Here is an 18,001-nt window from a genome sequence, read left to right as displayed (position 1 = left end):
CCATTTACACAGCCTTCTTCTGAGAGTTTTTCTCTGTTTACTCTGGCTAGCGATACCTACCATGCAGGATTTTGTGAGGAATAGAGATGCTATATATAAGATGGTCAACAAGGATCTTGGAACACAGTGGATAGTTAATAGTATTAGCTATTACTATTTTTATAATTTTGGACTTTAACTTGGAAGAGACTTGCAAAAGCCCATTGTATTAACCACCTCTGCTTTTCAGGTATGACGTTATCACATCCTCCCCTCTCATTTTCTACAAATGTGGAATATGAGAGACCAGCATGGTTTGCCCAAGGTCATGTAGATTGTAAGTGAAGGAGAGAAGCTTGAGCCAGCAGTGGGTGCCCCGCCTCTTCCTCTACTTCCCTCCTTCACTCTGCCCATGCCCACTGCTGGTAAAACAACCCAAAGCACACATTCTTCTGGGGTTGAGTCAGTGGCATCCTGTGCTTTCCCAAAGAGAGGAAGCACATTTGAGTCAGGAGGAAATGGAACTGCCAAGTAGGAAAAGAAATCAAAGAACAGACGACAGTCAACCTGTTCTATGCTGTAAATGTGGCAGAAAGACACATCAAAGTGGTTCTGTAGACTCAAGAAACTTGAGAAAATTAAAATCTATAAGTATCTGAGTTTGCACTCCCTCTGCAGGAAGGAAACTGGGGCTCCCTTCTGCTAATGAATATGTCTTCATGGGGCCTGAGCCCCATTTTTCCTTAGAGACCTGTCTTCCTTTAGTTACCATCCCCAGGTACTTTCTTCCTTCTTTAGTCCTCGTTCATCTAACTGTGACCCAGGGTGTCGACAGATGAGTGATCTGAGCTGTCCAGGGTGATGGCTGTACACTGCCACTGTGGGGTAGCTGCTCATCAGAGAACTCCATCTGCTGTGTACAGTCCTTTCTCAGAACGGCCGGCTGCTTTCCCAGAAGGTCAGTGCTGGTGTACAAACCTTGATGTAGAGCTCCGTGGGGGATGAATAGACAAGTCAGACTTGGCTACTCTATGTCTTTTCTGCTTATTTTCATCTTGGCCTAGTAGTCTCTCTGGGGCCCTGGGGACAGTATATTATGTTTGCGTGACTCTTGGCATAGTACTTCACTAGCTAAGTGAGTTAGTTACTTTACGTCTCAGGTGCTCCTAAAAAAGGGTCTTTGACAGGACGAAATAAGAGAATATGGGTGAACACATCAGACATACATTAAGTATGAAGAAAATGATAGTTTCCCTCTCTTCCCTGCAAAATAAAATCTAAGTCTAGGGAAAGAGAGCTATAATAAATACAAATATTTCTGAATATTTCAAACTGGAAGGGTTCAAGATGGGAGAGGGTACTAAGTCCCCATCATATTGAATATTTCATTTTCCATAATTTTAAAAATTATGAGAAAAAAGAAAAACAATAAAGATTAAAAATAAAAACAAATCTTTCTGGAGAAGCAGTGTGCTTTTGGTGAGTATTATATGTATTAGGTATGTAATTCATTTTAATATTAACTGAAATTGCCTTTCATACATCAGGAAAAACCTTTAATAAAGGAAGCAAAATTAGAAATTTGACATGACTTTTTATTAATGAATTCAGAGTGTGAATGAAGTCATTGGAGGGTAAATATTTTTCTGGTTATGATAAAATCTGGTTATGATTTTTCTGGTTATAAGCTTGTGGTTTGGAAGATTAACGACATTGTTGCTAGAGGAGTTGTTTTTCATCTGCTCAGGTAATTTTCCTAAGTTCTTAGGAAAGCCAATCCCATGATTAAGGTCGAGGATCCCATGATGTCCAATGATTTTTTAAAAAAAAATCTAAACAGAGTCATTTTATAATAACTAAATATATTATCTCTTAGTGTCCTTCTTCATAGCAATTGTTGAGTAGTGGGGAAGCAATTAACTTCTTTTACTATATTAAATGAGGTGTCAAAAGAAGGGAAAAATGGGTTTTTATTTAGATTCTACAACCCGAAAGTTCTGAAATGTCATTTTTCTAGAAGGCGTTATCGTTTATATTACTAAGAGTTCAATGTGATATATGTGTATAGGTTATTTCTATCAATAAGCGTATCTATCAAACCACTGATGCCTCAAATAGTTTGAGAGACGAATACTGTGGAAATGTTGGTGTGTGCCGGATTGCTTGTTTGTGAGACTTGATTACTCTAGGCCTATCTGGCACATAAGCTATGTGGGGCTATTCCGGGAACGTGATTTCCATTTGTGTTCTTATGTGCAGCTGGTAAGGGCTGGGTGAATGTATATGAGGCGAAATCTGCAGCTGTAATACACTCATCTAGGTAACTGAATGATGGCAGTTGTACATGGATGGCAATGAGTGTTGTCTACGTTGCAAGCTACTGAGGAAGATGAGAATGGTCAGAGTGCCAACGGAATAATGATGTAGCAATGACTAATTTTGATTTTCTAGGTAAATCAAGAGGAATACGAGAAAAATCTCTGAAAGGTCCCTAAAATTACTGTTATTGCCAGGGTATAGTTGAGCTATTAGTATTGAGGTTCCTGAAAAATAATAAACAATTGATAATAAAAATATTGATGATGATGGAGATAATGGTTATTATATATATATATACACACACATATAAATACATATATACACATATAAATACATATATATACACATATACATATATACACACATACATATATACATAAATATATATATATGGTGCTTGCAGTTTATGAGGAACTGTGCTAAGTTCTTTACGTTTGATAAGTATGATGGTTGCATAACCATCCAGGTGCAATTATTATCGTGTTGCTTTTTTTTCCTTAAATTAAAACTTTCTCAAGTTCCTTCCCTTCTCCTATAACCGAGATTTTAGGAAGTCTAGAATCATGCTCTTGTCTCATTTATCCTCATTTTACAGATAAGCAGACAGTTTCAGAAAAGTTAACTAACTTGCCAAAGGTTGAATTCTAATATAATAGCGTGAGAGGAATAACTACTGAGTTAGGTTAGCAAAAATTATTCACATAAGAGAAGGCCCTTGGGAACACTGACAGGATTGTTACTCAGCCTTTCTTTCCCCAGATCATCATTCACTTTTAAAGTAAATATGTGTTCCAGATCCCTTCATGTTCTTTAAGGGTGAAGCAATAGGACTTCACACTTTTAAAAAAATGTACTTAGCATCTATTTTATGTCAGGCAATGAACTTGTGCTAAGGCTACAGATGCGAACAAGAGAAACATGGTCCCTGTACTCACAAATGCAGTTGTGAAAAGATAAGCAAACAATAGGCAACTAATCTGTTGGGGACTAGATCTTCAGAGGCAGAATTTCTGCTGTGGGAACTTATAGCAAAGCAGCTAATGTACAGTTAGATTATCTTTTATAAGATTATCCTGAGGAAAGTATATGAATTTGGAGTCATAGACATTCTTTGTAAGGTTTAAGACAGATGTGGAAACTCTGACCTGTCTAGGGAAAGAAGGTGTATAAATTTTCTATTGCTTAACAAATTATCATAAACTTAGTGGCTTAAGACATCAAATATTTATTATCCTACAGTTCAAGGTGTCAGAAATCCAAAATGGGTATGACATTTCTAAAATCAAGGTGTTAGCAGTGCTGCATTCCTTCTGGATGCTCTAGGGGAGATTCCATTCCTTGTCTTTTCCAGCTTCTAGAGGCTTCTCACAATCCTTGGCTTGTGGCCACGTCACTTTGAACTCTGCTTCCATTGTTACATCTCCTTCTTTGCTTCTAAATCTTTTGCCTCCCTCTTTCACCTATAAGGACCTCTGGGATTACGCTGAGCCCGTGTGGGAAATCCAGGATACCCTTCCCATCTCAAGATCTTTAACTTAATCACATCTGTCAAGTACCTTTTTGCCATGTAAGGTAACTCTTCACAGGTTTGGGGGATTAGGATGTAGACATCTTTAGGGGAGGGAGTTATGTTGCCTAACACAGAATGTTAGAGTGAAAATTATAAATATTTGAATTTAATAAGTAATCCAGCTTTTAGCCATTTGAAATAGATAAAATATAGATGGAAAGACATTTTGAGTTGTGAGGAAATTCTTTTCTAACTCATTACTATCAGGTTTGCAGCTTGGATCTTTTTCAGTCTAAGTGTGAAAGACAGATTATGATTGGATCTTTAACACTTAGGCCTTGCTTTTATTCTACAGAATGACCTTGAGTCCAGGTATTTGCCCTTCAAATACCTCCAAAGAGCAATTTAAGCTAACTGTAAATCAGAACTACTCTTCTTTTGGTATAAAGAAAATCAAAAATACTGTGCTCACCCAATAATAGGGAACGATTTGCTAAAAGAATGGCAAAAAATAGAGTGTCTACTATATTTCAGGCCTGTGTCAGTCATAAGTGTAAGTAAAGGAGTATATACTCCAAAGTTATTGGTCAAAAAAATAAAGCAAATGAAATCTTACATGGGTTTTCCAAATTTAAAACTGATGTAAAAGGCAGATATTAGATTTTATAATGTACATTATATTGTATATACCTGTATTAGTCAAGGTCAAGGTTCTCCAGAGAAACTGAACCAATGATATATATATACAGAGAGAGAGAGCGAGACTTATTTTAAAGAATTGGCTTATGATGTGATGCAATTGTGGGGGCTGGCATGTCTAAATTCGTAGGGCAGGCTGTAAACTCAGGCAAGATTTGTATGTTGCAGTCTTGAGAAGAAATCTCTTCTCTGGGAAACCTCAGTCTTTGCTTTTAAGGCTTTCAACTGATTGGACAAGGCCCACGTACATTATGGAGAGTAATCTGCTTTACTTCAAGTCTACTGATTGTAAATGTTAATCACATCCACAAATACCTTCACTGCAACATCTAGGCTAGTGTTTGACCAAACAACGGGGCACCATAGAGCCTAGCCAAGTTGACACATAAAATTGACCATCACAATGCCCAGGGCCAAGAGCAATATTCTTGTTTCTTTAGTTGGGGGCAGAGAGGATTTTCTTTTTTTTAGGAGAACTATCTTGAGAATTATCAATAATTAATGCTAAAGCTTATATTAAAACAGGCTGGCATTTAAATAGAATGAAAGGACTCAAAGGTTTTGATAATTGAAAATTGGGAAAAAAATTGATATTTTGATATTTATTATACATAATTTCTTAGTAATGGTTACTCCCATAACTACTTCATTGCACAGACATTAATCCATGTAGAAGGACATGGACGTAAATCACTGTGTTGATTAATTATTTTGGGAGTCTGGAATCACCTTGAATTAATCAGCCAGGTTACTTGAGAATAGGAGGTACAACATTAATTTTATTGTATTATGACAACTATGGAGAAACCAGATGATTTGCAAACGGACCACCTATCATATTGATAAATAGAAACTGCCTAAATGTAGACGAAATGTTGATTTAGAGCTATTTAAAGTTATTGATATTAATAAAAAATAGTTTTGTCATATTAAATATAACTAGACAAAAAATTTGAAAGGAAAAGGAGCTTAAAATAACAAATGAAAGAGTTTAATAATGATATTTTTATTAACTCCCTTTTGAACTATTATTTTAACTGAAAAAAAAGTTTTTTAAAAGCATCAACATACTTGTTTTAAAGATATCAAGTGATGCTTACCTTTGTTTCTGTTCTATCTGCTTCCACGTTGCAGAGGTGCCAGTCCAGAGTCAGGATTTCTATATACAGCTCTTGTCATATACATGTACTTATCCCATGGAAGAGAATGTTGGTGATAAAAACATTTGGTTTCAAGGAAACTGAGGTTGAATTCTGTATTTATGAGAGTGTTCCTGAGAAACAGAACCAACAGGATGTGTGTGTGTAGATATAGAGAGAGAGGGAGAGAGATTTATTTATAGAAATTTGTTCACACAGTTGTGGAAGTTCAAAAATCCACAGGGCAGACCAGCAGGCTGGAGATCCAGGGAAGCATTGCAGTCTGAATCCAAAGGCAGTCCGCTGGCAGAATTCCTTCTTGCTTGGGGGAAGTCAGTCTGTTCTATTAAGGCCTTCAACTAATTGGGCAAGGCCAGTTTGAGTAGAGCAGATTACCATCCAAATTATGCAGGGTAGTCTGCTCTACTCAAAGTTACTCTTCAAGTTATGGAGGATAATCTGCTCTACTCAAAATCCATTGGTTTAAATGTTAATCTGATCCAAAAACCACTTTCACAGAAAGATTCAGTACAATGTTTGACCAAATATCTGGGCACAGTGGCCCAGCCAAATTGACACAAAAAATTAACCATCATAGATTCTTTACTGATTTAAACCATGAGTTGGAGTAAATTGTGTAATGGTAATACAAGCAAGAAGAGTAAGAGGCTAGGGAATGACTATGAAATTTTTGTAGGTTTGATATTCATAAGTTTTATTTCTCAAGAGCTATTAAGACCTTTTAAGTGCAAATAAAATTCTAATATTAACTGCAACAAGAAGGACTACTATGTAAAGAGAAAACGATGGTGGAGCAGCAAGAGAAGGGCTAAGTGTCAGCTCAAGAGGACACAAAAAGGTGACTCTTTTCTGCGGGTAAAACAGTCCTATTCATTTCCTTTCTCATGGGTGCTCTCTGCCACTCCTCTGCGCCATTGAAAGCCGCTGCTGAACAGCATGCAGAGCTCAGCGCGTGACTTCTCTGGCCCCCACATGGTTTTCCTGCAAGCACGGGGGGAGGTCCAGCGAAGAGAGATTGCCAGCACGACACAGAGGCAGAGCTGAACTCCCTGTAACACCGATTTGTAATCTAGTCAGATTTGTAGATAAGCCTTCCTCGCTGCCCGCTATGCCATCAAGCTGGCTACAGTGAGAAATGGAGACATACGTATTTTTCCACCGCTGACCTGTAATCAAAAGTCATCACATAAAAGCATATTAATTCTAGCTGGCCAAGACAGTAGTCGTTTACTCATCCACCTTTTTCCTTCATGAGCTTTGACATTTTATCTCCAGTCAGTCAGAGAGATGAATATTTGAGTGACTCCAGGTTGTCTGCTTTCTGCTCAGTTACAGGAGACCATCCCCGGGCTGTTTTACTGTGATTGCTCCAAACCTCTATAGAATGCTCTCACCTCCTGCCAACTCCTAGTCCCCACAACCCAGCCAGACTAAAGCAGAGAGAGAAAACTTTTCAAGTTATTCCTGTTCTTCCAAAATTCAAGGAAGACTTCCGTAGAGAGAAATTCAGCTGTTAATGCTATCAATTTATGTACTATGCATCTTGGGAAATGACATGGAATTAGATTTCATATGAAGACCTACGCCATTGTAGACTTTTACAGGCTTTTTTTTTCCTCATCTGCAAAGATGATTTAGTTATATTTGAGCAAAGGGATGGATCAAATATATTTTAGAATAATTTCTAGGTATACTCCTTTAATACTCTCTCACAAAGACATTATGTATTTTAACAGGCAGGGAAAAACAAAAAAGGAATACACAGAACAGGCATGCATTCTATACTATAGAAAATTAATTAACCAATTAAATTTCTCAATAAAAGTAGTTATTTTAATTAATGAGTTCTTTCTTAATTAATATGGCAAAGCGGTCTTGTTTAACGTGTTTACTTTATTCTTTTGTTCCCTAGGCCGATTGTGTTTTTAATCTCTTTTATCTTGCCAAATTCTATTAATGAGTATATCTAAATACACAAAACATTAGGTTGGAAAAATGTTAACATACACACCAGCTATTTTCAATTATCTAGCCGTAGCTTAGCTTTCTTCCCAACCTATGTGTGTTAAATTGGCCATTTTATTAACTCAGATTTTTTTTTCAGGGTAAGCATTAAATATTTTTCCTAACAGACTTTTTATAGGATCTTCATTCACACGTTATTTTTTGTGTGTGTCTATTAATGTTGCTAATTTTGAGGTGGATATTATAGGTTGAATCCCCTGGGAAGCAGAGTCTGAAAGATTGGCATGCAGGCCGTTTTTTAGGGAGTGCCCATGAGATCAATACCTGTGGAAGGGAGGAGGAGGGAACAAGATTGGCAGAGTGGGAGCTGCAGTGGAGACTGAGGCTGAGATGGCCCTTCAGAGTTGTCCTCAGTCAGAGCCAAGGGGCTGGGCCTTTGTACTCTCACTTGAGCAAGTCGCTGGATGATGGCTGACCCTATGAAGAGTGCATGACTTGGGCAAGACGGTTTTGTCTAGGCAAGGACGATTTCCAGAGAGGGCTAATATAGCTGCTGGGTATCAACCAGCAGTAGATAAGTAAGGCTGGTCTTTGTTCATAAAAATCAAGTATTAAAGGAGAAACTTTAAACCATGTCTCAATTTATTTTTATCTGTACTTTTTCTTATTTATTATGCAAATACAATTCTATCTAAATACTTAGCGCCTTCCCCAGTGCTTCTCTGAGAGTAGTTAGATACTTTGGGGTACTGTCTTTAGATAATATTAACAGGAAGCTCATTTTAACACACTGTAAATCTAAATCCAAGTTATTTCAGCAAGTGGCAAAAAAAAAAGAAAGAAAAAAGTGATATTTATATAATCTGTAAATAATTCCCATGTAAATTTTACCCAATTTTACACATATTTCTCTTCTAGATCTTATACATATTTCTCTTCCAATTAATCAAAACAAAATGCTAAAATAACCAAGTTAGTGTCAAAATTTTATGATATAATTCAATAAGATTTATGTTTTAAGCTATAATATTTTAATATCTTTCAATAATAAATTTAAAATGTGGTTTTATATAACAATATAATAGTATATTAAATCTAGTAAGGAATTTTTTATGACAGAAAATTTGTTCAGTAAGTTAAAAAAATAAACTGAAATTTTTACATCAGTTCAGGAAATAACTTGGTTAAGTTAAAATTTAATTGAATTTAACATTCTGTTATGTTCTCTTTGGCTCATAACATTGAAGTCAATTTGTCACTATGGCCACATTTTATGATTACTCATCAGGACAGTGGTCACCTCCAGGGAGGAGGGAGAGTCTTGTGATTGGGAAGGGCGTGCTGAGTTCTGGGCAGTGTTCTACTTGTCTCTGTTGGTTCTCGAGTGTTCTGTTTATAACTATTAACTCTGTATACATGTTTGTGGTATGTATAGTGTAGAGGCTACATACGTGACTAGTACTCACCATATCTGGTTCTCTTCCCCTTCCTAGTGGGTGGGAAGTCCTCTCAGCCCACTTACAACTAGGCATGCCAGTGTGACTTTCTGACTAGTGAGCTGTGAGCAGATCTAGGCCCTTAATAACAGGTATGAATTCAATACCTCTCATTTCCTTTATCAAGTGAACTTGGAATCTACCTGTTGAGACAGCAGCATCTCAGAATCAAATTAGCCTGGGTCCCTAAATCACTGGTTAGAGGGATCTGCCCTAGAGAACCACTGACACGTAATGGACTTTGCACAGATAGGAAATAACCTTTATATATCAAACCACTGAGAATTCAGGATTTTCTGGTTACCCAACAGTAGACTTATTTTGTCTAATTAAAAAAATGTATATATATATATATACACACACACACACACACACACTTATAATATGTGTACTTGTATATGTATATGTGTGTAAAGTGTTTAAAAACTGAATAGAAGTAAAAAGGGAGAGGAAAAAAGCGTAGGTAGTTCTTGGTAACTCAATTTCCTGGTGAGCATTTGATTATCTCAGCTTATCTTTCTATGTCTAGTAGTTTGATGCTTGCCAACCCATGGGTCAGCTGTATTTAGTCTAATAGTGAATGACTGGTAAGTGGTAGAAAGATCACATGATTAAATAGTGGCCACTAACTAACAAAGGCCATTTCCTTCAGAGAAATAATGAGCAAGGCAATCACTCTCTCTCTCTCTCTCTTTTTTTTTTTTTTGGTGAGAAAGATTAGCCCTGAGCTGACATCTGTTGCCAATCCTCCTCTTTTTGCTGAGGAAGATTGGCCCTGAGTTAACATCAGCATTTCTACCATTTACTATTTCTATGGCTGTGGGCAGATGATTATCCAATGTGTAAAGGGGAAATGTCAGCAGCATCTTATTTACCTATATCTCTTCCAGTTTTAAGATTTATAGTTCTTTGATATTGGCCAGCTATTTAACTAATTAAATGAGATTAATATCATTACTATTTTTCAAGTAATTAAGTCGGTTGGTCAGATATTACTGCACTCTGTGCACTGCACAGTTCATATAGACTACAATGTTAATCACCCCCTTGTATTGTCCATTACCCAACCTGTGCAACTGTATATATCTATATATGTGGATATCTATACACATTAGGCATCTAAGTATGTCACTTTATTCTTGCCCATGTATCATCACTCAAGGTGTTTTCTTTATTTGGAAAGTCCAATTCTTGCCTCAATCTAAGTCATGAAATTGAACTCCAATTATATATTTTTTCTATTAAGCTTTCTACAACAATTTTCTTCCTTAGAGCGTATACCACAAAATTGAGCACATAATGTTATAAAGTATTAGTGTAACTTTTTCAACTGTATTCTAAAATTGAGCTTTGCTATTAAGCTATCATATTTAAAATTGTGCAATATTACTGCAGGGTTTGAAAAACAGATGAATGAAAAGAGATGGAAAGCCCAGAAATGTATCACACATTTATTGGAATTTAATAATCACAAAAATAGTAATTAAAATAGGAGAGAAAGGAATAAACTAGTCAATACACAGTGTTGTATAATTGATTGCCCATGTTCTTTCTATTTATCTGTTTGTCTACCTACCTATGTACATACATACACATAATAGGATGTCTTCCTCATACCATAAACAAAACCAAAGTCTGCATATGTCAGTGTTAAATACCTCATTTTTACTATCTTATACACACATGTGTACCCACAAATAAGACTTCTAATGTTACTATACTGCTGTTCTTTTGAAACTTGATGTTTCCTTTTCACTGATTTTCTTTTCTAGATAGTTCCCTGGTGGTGCATACAGATCTGGTACGTTATTCTAATGGATACATAACATCTCATTGTATAAATACATATAATTTGTTTATTAGTAGATATATATGTAGGTTGTTTTCTAATTTTTCATTGTTATAGATATTGTTGAGGTGTTTTCTTTTACATATGCATGAAAGTTTTTCTAGCATATGTACCTAGACTTATTGAGACATGAGATACACATATACCAACTTTCTTAGTCTTGCCAATTGCTCTTAGTTGTGAATATAACAATTTATAATCCCATTCTGTGAGAGATCTCTTTTCCTACTCTTATCAAAAATTTGTGTTTTCAGCCTTTCACATTTTTACTTATGAATGTGAGATTGTACTTCATTGGTATTTTAATTAGCAGTCCCTACAGTGGTAAGATTGAACATGTTTCATGTATTTATTGCCCCTTTGGTATTTCTTTTCTTTAAATTATCTGTTTATATTATATTCTATTAGTAACCTTTTTCTTATTTATTCATAGAATTTATTTCTTGAAACTAAAGCTGTGTCAGTTACGTGAATTATAATATCTTTTCTCAATTGGTAGCTTGTTTCAAATTTTATTTAATGTGTCCTTTGTTGTACAGAAAATTTTAAGCTAAACATAGTCTAATTTATCACAATTTCTACTTTTGATATATATGTATTTTTTTAAGTGAACATTTTTTTCCCTAGATTAAATTAAAATTTTATAGTTTCTTCTAATATTTTAAAATGTTTGTCTAAATTTTAGGTGTTTAATCCAACTGGAATTAATTTTCAAATTGTTTATGATCTATCGTTTTTTATTTGAATTGTCAATTTCTGAATATTGAATTTAGTATTCAAACATTGACTATTGCATATATTTTTTTCAAGTTGTGAGGATTTAATATTTGCCTGTATTCTGTTCTGTCGTAATAGACTTAGAATCATTAACATTTCTCTTTCACAATGGGCATGACGGTAAGCATGTCAGGAGAGGGCCCTTGAAGGACGTTCCAATGGGAAGAGGACTTCTCTTCCTGGCTCTGGTGTGTTTCCTTCTGCTGCTTTTTGCTCCCTGCTGCATGGCTGCTCAGCGGTGTGGTTGTGGAGCAAATTTGCGGGCGCTCAGCTGTGTGCCAGGAGTGCTCAAGCCCTTGGCAACTGCTCCAGCCTGGCCTGTGTCCAGTGACCATCTTTCTAGACCTTCACAGGCAGACACTACATGCTCCAGGCCTACTCTGGGCCAGGCAATCCAGGGACTTGTCTGACAGGGGAAGGCTTCCAGCACACCTTCTGGACCCCTGCCTGTGGGAGGGGGACCCTCATTCCACGTTTGCCCTTCCTGGGCTCCCCTCCCTCAGCTCTAAGGTAGTCTTCAGAGATCTTGTTACACTTTCGTAGTTACTATTTTATCATAAAAGTATATCAACTTCCTATGGTTAAATTTCTGTGTACTTTCTGGCTCCTGATTAGATCTAGACTAATACACATATCATTCATTTTCCAATTGATTTGTAATGATTTATCTGTCATATATTAACTGTTATATTCATGGGGTAGTTTTTTTGATAACTTGCCTTTTGTGGATTTTTTAATGTGCCAATTCTTAATCATTCAATTACTACTCATTTTTTTAAACCATTCTGTTACTAAAACTTTTCAACCATTCTGTTACTAAAAAATTCAGTTACGTTCACTATGGTTTATATATACAAACTATATATTATAAATTTTAAAATACTATAGATATATTTTACATAAATATAAAATATTTTATATAAAAATACAAACATTTTATGTAAATAAAATATATTTAATATATAATTAACATATATTACATGTTATATACATATATAAATATATAAATATACTATATTCTATAAATATATTCACATATACATATTTTAGATTAGCTGTATAAAAATGCTTAATATTTTATAGAATGTGTTCCTCTCTTATTCTTTAAACTCATCTTGGCTTCTGCTTAACCTTGTTCTTCATCCTAATTTTAGAATCGGCTTCTTAAATTCTTCAAAAGTTTCTGTGGAGTATCAATTGGTATTCAATTAATTACAGGTTCATATAGGGAGAATTACCATTTTACAATACTGAATCTTCCCATTCATGAACATGGTATTTCTCTACATTTATCCAGATATTCTTTTTTTGTCTTTTAATAAAAAAATAATTATTTTTGCCAAAAATTACTTTGTTTAATATACTCTTAGATACTTTATATATTTTTTATTTTAATGAATAGAATTCCTTTTAATAATACATTTTCTGATGAATAAACAAAGTTTTCATGTGTTTATTTTGTGTCTAGAAAACTTACAGAAATCTCTCATTAGATGTAAATTTTGTTTGGAGATTCTCTTGAATTTTCTAAGTTCACTTTCATATTATCTGTTAATGATGGCAACTTCCCCTTACTATTTTCATTTTTAAAAATCCTCAATCTTATTTTTGTGTAAATTGGTTCTTTAATATAGTCAATACAATATGGTAGTAGAGGTGGTAATAAGCACCATTGTTTTGTTCCTGATTTAAAAGAAAGAAATCTAAAATTTCACAATTTATTATGAATTTTTGGTCAAATACCTAGGAAAACTTCCTAGTGTTACTAGTTTGGTATCAGTTTTGAACCAAAATCAGGAGTTGAATTTTACTAAATGCTTTTTTTCTATCTATTGCGATAACTATGCGATCATATGACAGCTTTAAGTGGAAAATCACATTAATAGATTTTCTAAAATTAAAACATCCTTTCATTACTGCGTAAACCCTTCTCATCATAAAAGATGTTTCATAACTTGATTTACCAATCATTTAATTAGGATTTTTTTATATGTGCTCATAAATTTACTTAGCCTATAATTTTCCTTTATTATTCTGTCATTGCCCAGTTTTAATACCAAGGTTTTTCTAGTATCATAAAATGAGTTGGGAGTACTTTTACTTTTTCCCCCATAATCTGGAACAATTTGCGCGATAAATTAATTATTTTTTTAATTGAGAGTGCTTGTCTATGAGTAGATTTTTGACTCATAATTTCATTTTCTTCATAGTTATTTGTCTTCTCCATCTTTCTATATCAATGTGAGTGAATTTTTGTAATTTATATCTTTATGAAAGAATATGCAATTAATCTACATTTTCATACAGTTCTTCATGGTATTTCCATCTATCTTTACAATCCCTAATAATTTTTGGTTATATCTTTGCTTTATTTCTTAACCATTCATGTTTCTCAATCAATTTTTTATTTGTATTTTTGAAAGACTTCTTTTGGTTTCACTAATACTTTCTACTAATTCTTTACTTTCTCTTCCTCAATTTTCTGCTCGTATCATCACACTCTCTCTTCTACTGTCTTTGGCCTCGCTTTCTTCATTTTTGAGAGTGTGTCGATTTTTTAAATCAATTTTAGGTTATAAATATGTCTTTTGAAAACTTTAAATTCTATGTTAGCCATATTCCACAAGTTTTGATGCTTTGTGGTTTAATTATTGTTCAATTCTATATATTTTACTATTTCCATTGAGATGCATTCTTTGGCCAAAGAAATATCACAAACATAGTTTAAATTTTCAAATTTATGGTGCATCATACACTTTTTAATTCTAATTCTATTGCATTTTGGAAGAGGATTTGGTCTTGATCATTGATTTGGGCTTATTTAGACTTGTTTCATAGATAGTACATAGTCAATTTTTATAAATTTTATTTGTGTTTAGAAAAAGTGTACCTTCTATAAATGGGGTCTAGTATATATAAATGCACATTTATTAGATCACTTTTTTTTTTTTTTGGTGAGGAAGATTGGCCCTGAGCTAATGTCTGTTGCCACTCCTCCTCTTTTTGCTGAGGAAGATTGGCCCTGGGCTAACATCTGTGCCCATCTTCCTCTATTTTGTATGTGGGACACCTACCACAGCACGGCTTGATAAGTGGTGTGTAGGCCCATGCCTGGGATCCAAACCTGCGAACCCTGGGCCGCTGAAGTGGAGTGTGTGAACTCAACCACTATGCCACCAAGTAGGCCCCCAACATTTTTTATTGTGTCATTTATGTGATTTGTGTGCTTTAGGTCTTTCAAATAATTAAAACACTTTTATTATATATACAATACACATAGCCAAGTATATTGCAGGTGTATATAGTTACTAGTGAATTTCTGAGAGATATGTATTTAATCTCTATGATAGTGGATTTACTGGGTTTTCCTTCTATTTCTGTAATGTTTTCTTTATATATTTTGAGACTGTCTTGTTAAGTACATACAAATTAAGAGATATTATATCTTCCTAGTAAATTGTTCTTTTTTTCTAAGAGTGATTTCTTCTAACAAAGTCAATTTCATAGTTTCTAAATGACTACATTGGCTTTCTTTTGGTTAATATTTGCCAGTTGCATCTTGTTCTATCCCTTTATTTTCTATTTCTGAGTTATATTTAAATGTGTGTGAAAGAGATAGTGTTCACCAAATTATGGATGTCATCTCTATTTTTCCCCGCTTCATTTCGGTTGTGACTAGACCTGAGCAATAGTGTCTTCTGGTGAGGTGGTTGTGTTTCATAGATAGAGGATATCTAGCCAATGGATTTCAAATTCATGGAAGAAATATCTACTCATTTCCTTAAACCACTGAGATTATGGAGTTAATTTGTTATCACAGCATAGCCTTGTCTATTCTAATTTTATAGCCAGATTACAGTTGAATTTCTATAGTTGTTTTTAATCTGAGAATCTGTACTCCAATCATTGGATCAAATTTAATAAAAATTTGCTGTGATTGCTAGTATATTTGGACATATTTCTATATTATTTTGTTCTTTTTACCTTATGTTTTCCTTGCTTATTTTTTCCACCTTTCTGCCTTTCATTGGATTGTTAATGATTAATTTATTTTTACCTTTCCACATTCTACTTGTTTAGAAATTATTTATTCAATTTTCATTATTTTAGTGATTGGTCTTACAATTTTAACATGACCAATTGTCTTAATAATGTCTAATTTAATCAGTTTATCTCCACTTGCTCTAAAGAATTCAAAGGACCTTAGAAATTTTTGCTCCAATCAATCAATTTCAAATTGTCTAGAAGTTTTATTCTAATTTTATCAACTCCCCACTAAATTAGTAATTCTGATTTTTAATTTATAAAATTTATCTGAAAGTCTAACTTGATCTAAAAGACAATTTATTTTGAAGTTTAAATTCATCTAAAATTCTAAACAATTTGTCCAGAAATTTATAAGCGATTTCTTCGCTTATCATTACTTCTTGTATCTTTCTCCTTCCTTCTAGATTTAATTTATTTTTTATTAAAGTAATCATTAATTGACCTTTCAATCAGAATCTATGTGTGGTAAATTATCTCACTTTCTCCCTTAAATGCCTTAATTTTGCATTAGCATTTGAAATTTTTCATTGGAACTCTGGAATTTTAGAATGTTATTCTTTCTCAGTTTTTTGAAGATATTATTCCATTGTCTTCTTACATTTTTGCTGAGAAGTAAGCTGTTATAAAAGTTTAATTCTTTTGTAAGTAATGAGTCTTTTTTTCTTTGAAACTTTATCTTCTTTAAAATTTTTATCTATCTTTTTTTTTATATCCTGCATTTTCACCATAATGTATCTATGTTTGGATTTATATTTTTTTATTGGAATCAAGGCTCATTTTGCTTATTAAATCCTGGGTCATGTCTTTCATCAATTCTGGAGATTTTTCAGCCATTGTTTCTTTGAAATTTGCCTATCTCAATTAACTCAATTCTCTTCTATTGAAACTTTTATGCAACATACGTTGGGTTCTTTCTTTTAGCCTCCATAATTCTTCTTTTGTATTGTTTACCTTCATCTTTCTCTTTTGCTTCCCAGATAATGTAGTCATATCTAGCTTCCAGTTAATGTATTCTTTTTGAGTTGAGCTTTATTTGATGTTAAACTGTGTCAACAAGCTGTAAGTATTAATAATCATGTTTCTAATTTCTTTAAATTTACTTGATTTCTCTTTGAAACCCTCGTATTCTTTTTCTTGTGTCTCTTTGCTATAGGATTCTATTCCTTCCTTTGTACTTTAAGTCATTTTTAAAATACTTATTTTGTGGATACTTCAGATTGCTTTATTTCACAAGTTCTCTCATTTATTGTATCTCCTCTCTGCCTCATGGTGGAAATCTTTTTGAGGAGTTTCTGCTCCTTCTTTCCCTTTTTTCCTTATGTGTGTTCTATGAGCACACATGTGTGTTCTCCTAAATTGTGGAAGCAAGTTTTCAGAGTGATTTTTAGTTTACATCTGCCAGTGCCCTCAGAAATTTAAATGATCAAGTATGAATTTTTATGTAAATTTTGTGGGGATTTCTGCACCTCTGTAAATTTGAAATTTATACATGCAGGGTGCAGTGGAGATTTCAATTTCTAAGCAGATACTTTAAAAAATATGTAGAATCCTAGTCAGACACAAAAACTTACTTATGACTTTTCTGGGCCCAAGGGTTTAATTTCTCTAATTCCATTTTCATTAAGAGAGAAGATTTCCCAGAGTCCAAGTCTCATTCAGAGACTACAGTTCCAATTGTGTGGCTATTCTGGAACCAAGACCATGGCCCTGGTCCTGTCTGTGTAATAGTGTCCTGCCCTTTGGATGTTGGGCTCTTTGTAGATCTCCTATTTCCCTCATCTCATATTTTAGAGTTAAATAAACACACATTAAAGTGTTACCTCATGGGATTTGCTTTTCTGACTTCAAGTTATTGACACCTAGACATTTTTCTGTCTTTCTTTCAAGGTCAGCTTTGTTTTTTCTTTTGTTTAATTGTTATATTTTACTTAGCATTTTTAAGTGTTTGGAAAAAGGTGGAAGTCTGTATTTCAATCCACCATGTTGTGAGACTTGAATTCAGTCAATTTTTATATGCAGGTTTTATTAATTTAATTTTTTGCTCATTATAGATTTACTACATAGACTATAAATTGTTACTGCCTTTTCCTATTAATAAGGTTCTTGCTACAAATGAAAAAATTTTTTTTCAGAAGTATTTGTATTTTAGATTTTCACTGTCATTGTCTGAAGAATATAGGCTTGTTGTTTTATCACTAGC

The 18,001-nt window shown here is 33.9% G+C and overlaps 1 pseudogene; it reads left to right on the top strand.

Moving 5' to 3' along the window:
* Positions 1-840: 840 nt before the first annotated feature.
* Positions 841-18,001, top strand: part of LOC147916255 (protein NipSnap homolog 2-like) — a 45,755-nt pseudogene continuing 28,594 nt past the window's right edge.

The sequence above is a fragment of the Ceratotherium simum genome, chromosome 9, assembly GCF_057802395.1.
Source record: "Ceratotherium simum simum isolate JZ-2026a chromosome 9, ASM5780239v1, whole genome shotgun sequence".
Classification (NCBI taxonomy): domain Eukaryota; kingdom Metazoa; phylum Chordata; class Mammalia; order Perissodactyla; family Rhinocerotidae; genus Ceratotherium; species Ceratotherium simum.
The sequence above is the reverse complement of the archived record's forward strand: the minus strand, read 5'-3'. Positions and strand labels throughout refer to the sequence as shown.